Here is a 5,000-nt window from a genome sequence, read left to right on the forward strand (position 1 = left end):
AATATTTTGAAAAAAAAAAAAAAAAAATATTTCAAGGTTGAGGGAAAGATATCATAGAGTAATAGATATATTGAAAGAGAGGCATGTTTCTTTTGGGGAGGAGAGGACAGGAGAGGAGAGTAGAGTAGAGTAGAGTGGCTTGGGGGGAGGGTTGGTATCATTTAAAAAAAAAAAAAAAAAAAAAAAAAAAAAAAAAAAAAAAAAAAAGGAAGTCAAATCAACAGGTTTAACTGCATCCTGTTCAATTTCCCTTCGGTAGATTTCCAGAAAGAATGTCCGGTTAGAGCAGCCAATGGGAACAATTTGCACTTTATCAATTTTTCAGGTCACTGTTAGGCCGCTTGTGTTAGATAGAAGAGGGTACGTCCAGAGACCTTTTCAATCTGTTTTCCTATACCGGTAACCTTACTTTCTTTCTTTTTTTTTTCCTCTTTTTGGGGGGATGTTTTTTTCCCTTGGCTCAATTTTATCTGGGAAGTTTTCTTAACGGTGTGTTTTCCAAAGAGTATAATGCATTTCCCTCTTTCCATATAGTTTTAATCAATAAGATATTAATTGTGTATCGAAAGATTTACTTACCATTCAAAACACACATTTATGTATATACAGTATATGAAGGATATGTATGTATAAATATATATGTGTGTGTGTATATATATATATATATATATATATATATATATATATATATATATATATATATATATTTATTTATATATATACATATATATATATATATGTATATATATATCCCATAACAAATTGTGAATTTAGAGACAAAAGGCCTGTGTCACTCATTGCATTTAGTGAATTAGGGATGTATTCCTCATATTTTTATATTAGAACCGCAATGAGTCACACTATGTACAATGCTCCATTCTTCGGTTACATGGTAGTTGTAAATTTATCCAAAAATAGACTGAATATGTTCGTTCTGGAGGCATCCTTTCCAATGGAAAAATTGCTTACAGCATCTATATATATATACATATATACATATATATATATATATATATATATATATATATATATATATATATATATATATATATATATATATATATATATATATATATATATATATATATATATATATATATATATACAGTATATATATGGGCGTGCGTGTAATTATTAATGTTTCTTCTATATATTTCAGTGTGTTCATATAACTCGCATGATATCAATCCTAAAATACACGAGGTTCTTGCTATGGTATTTTCAGATGTTTGCTTTCAAGTTTTCTGTGCTTGCAAACAGTTTGATGTATTTTTTAACACCGTGAAAGGGCCGGATGTTGCAGTGGCGGGCTCTTTCCTCTTGTGTGCCAAAGCTTTTCGGGATTCGGAAAGTAAAATAGAAAGCGTTTGTTTGCTTACGTACGTGAGTATACACATACACATGTGTATAGGTAAATATGTATATATATATATATATATATATATATATATATATATATATATATATATATATATATATATATATATATATATATATATATATATATATAAAATGTGTGTGTGTTATTCGGAGCTCTGGAAACGAATTTTTGAGAATAGGATCGATCTCAGATTTTGGCCAATAATCCACTCAGCTGCTTATGATAAGCAGCAATTACGTTGTTCAAGAGAAAAGGCGTGACACGATAGAATTAGTTTAACACTGCACGATTATGACAACATCCCATCCAAAGAAAAAGAAAAGATACAGAATATATGTACATATATTTATATATATATATATATATATATATATATATATATATATATATATATATATATATATATATATATATATATATATATATATATATATATATATATATATATATATATATATAAATATATATATATATATATATATATATATATATATATATGTATGTATATATATATATGTATATATATATATATATATATATATATATATATATATATATATATATATATATATATATATATATATATATATATTTTCATGTTTATGCTTTAATTTAATAAGTTTGCATTACATAACGAAATTTTTGTAAGTATGATGTCTGCCTTGACAATTCCAATTTTAGAGCATCTCGGTTTCCTGGGTTGTTTTCCTTTCTTCAAACGGCCATGTTCATCACAAAGGTGGTCGTTGGTGATTGGTTCTTCCTTAGGGGTACATTGTGGACCATGGAACAATTTCAAGGGTGTCATTCCCTCGCAGAGGCCAAGTGACAGGAGGCCTCCTCCTGCTGCTTCGTTTTTCGCTGCATTCATAGACGCCTTGGAAATATCGAATGGTGTCTTTTTTTGAGGTGTGGACCCATTTCTCATTAAAAGGTCTTTTGGTATCTAGTGCTCTTCGGTAGGCGTGCAGCTTTCAATCAAATTCTCCTCTTGTGAAGAACGTCTTTTGTGGAGGTCTTGGGACTTGGGGTCTTTCTGTCGTCATGCTGTTGTAGTCTCATTTTTTAATGGCGTTTTGTTTTGATGCGATTGTGTGCTAACATATCGTGATTTATCTGGTAACTCATTTTATTTATGGAAGGCAGTTCATTAAGCAAGACTGATTTCAAGTGGAACAGTGTTTTAATTTCTTAGTCTTATGCTAGTGTACGCGACCCTTGAAAAATGACTGCTAAACATTTGGATAGATATACGCACACACGCACCTTCCTCTCCCCTGTGTATGACTACTCTATCTCCCCCCTGCCCGAGGGACTGGGGGAGCTGAGTGTGATCTAATGGAATATATATATATATATATATATATATATATATATATATATATATATATATATATATATATATATATATATATATATATATATATATATCAGACACCTGGTGTTTTTTGTATAAGGGAGATTCTTTCATCTGTTTGCATGATCTTTCTTTAAAAATAAGAGATGCTTTACACATAAGAACGCATAAGTGAAAACCCCCTTTCAAGTTATGAAGCTTTCTTTCTTGTAATGCTATGACTTTATTTTATTCCTCAACGGATATTCATTTTAAGCTTTTATCTGCTCATTGAATTTTCAGTTCCTCCTCAGGAATTTTTACCATAACTCGGTCCTTTCCTCTATTTGTACGTTAGGCTTGAGCAAGTAAATAAAGTTTTTTTTTTTTTTTTTTTTTTTTTTTTTTTTTTTTTTTTTTTTTTTTTGGCTATTTAATTTGTATTTCATGTTGCGTAACATTGGTTGATTTTATTTTTCGTAAAAAGATTTAGTCCTTTATTTCCTTATATAGTTTGTTTCATTGCGCCGTAAATGTTAAAGGTGAGAGAAATTTTATTTTGTGATATTCATCAAATCGTTGCATGCTTGATAATGCATTTTAATTTAAACTTTCTTTAGAGGTAATCTGGGCCTTTTTTTTTTCAAAGCTACAGGAAATATCAAAACTAGTGTGCTTACATTTTGTCTCCATTTACAAAAATGCAGTCTAATTTCTGAGAATAGCTAAGCAATTTCTCTAGTTAAAATCCTAACGTAAAAGAATTACAGAACACCCAAGACGTAATGAAAGACCACTCCAACGTGAACTTTAGCTGAAGTCTAGTAAAAGTGTTCTTTGCCTAAAGACCACTAATTCTTTGTATATCAAAGCTTAAAATTCAATAAGCGTGCACGCAGATAAACGTATGCACGCTTTTGCATGCTGAAGGACTGGCTCTTCAGTATGAACTACAAAGGAAGAAAGTATAAGATATTTGATAATTAAATAACGAAAAGATAGTCGGTTTTGCCATGCTAATCGTACCTGTTTTGTTCTAAGTGTAAGATATTTCTGAACTTTTAGCTTACTGGAGCCTAATGCCATTGTTAATTGTTAATGTAATTGTTAATGCAAACTAATGTCCATGCCTTCGTTTTAGCTTCTGGACTGTCTGTTTCTCTGTGATAGAAAACCTTTGTTTCTTTAAAGATTCAAGACCAGTTTACTTGTGCTAATTATTATTATTATTATTATTATTATTATTATTATTATTATTATTATTATTTGCTAAGCCACAACCCTAGTTGGAAAAGCATGATGCTATAAACCCAGGGGCTCTAACAGGGAAAATAGCCCAGTGAGGAAAGGAAACGAGAAAAATCAAATATTTCAAGAACAGTAACAACATTAAAATACAAATATAAACTTTAAAAACTTTAACAAAACTAGAGGAAGAGGAATAAGATAGAATAGTGTGCCCGAGTGTACCCTAAAGCAAAAGAACTCTAACCCAAGACAGTGGAAGACCATGGTACAGAGGATATGGCACTACCCAAGACTAGAGAATAATGGTTTGATTTTGGAGTGTCCTTCTCCCAAAACAGCTGCTTACCATAGCTAAAGAGTCTCTTCTACCCTTACCTAGGGGAAAGTGGCCACTGAACAATAATAGTGCAGTAACCCCTTGATGAAGAAGAATTGTTTGGTAATCTCAGTACTGTCAGGTGTATGAGGACAGAGGAGAATATGTAAAGAATAGTCCAGAGTCTGGCCGCCAGACTAATCGGTGTATGGGCAAAAGGAAAATTCTTATTTCTCCTTTTTTATCTGCTTTTATATAATTCCTGATTGTCTTTTATGTAGTTTACCATGAAATTGAATTTAATTCCCTGTATAAGATAACATGTACTCTTATTGGAGTAAAATCTTGCAAAATATATAGTTGTTACATATTAACCCTTCTATATTGTGGATTATGTTTTGATTTATATACTGTTTATATACAGTATGTATGTATGTATGTATGTGTGTGTGTGTGTGCGTGTATGTATGCAGAAGAACCACAGGGAAAAGGAAAATAGGAAATACGAGATTTAGTCCTGACTAGTTTCGTGTTACTTCAGAGGAATTAAACTATCCAGGACTTAATCTTATATTTCCTTTTTTTTTTTTTTGTGCTTCTTTGGATCTGGGCATCGCGTTTTCTTGTAATATTTGCGCATATACTGTGTGTTTATATATATATATATATATATATATATATATATATATATATATATATATATATATATATATATATCT

This window comes from Palaemon carinicauda, chromosome 41 (genome assembly GCF_036898095.1).
Source record: "Palaemon carinicauda isolate YSFRI2023 chromosome 41, ASM3689809v2, whole genome shotgun sequence".
In the NCBI taxonomy this organism is placed as follows: domain Eukaryota; kingdom Metazoa; phylum Arthropoda; class Malacostraca; order Decapoda; family Palaemonidae; genus Palaemon; species Palaemon carinicauda.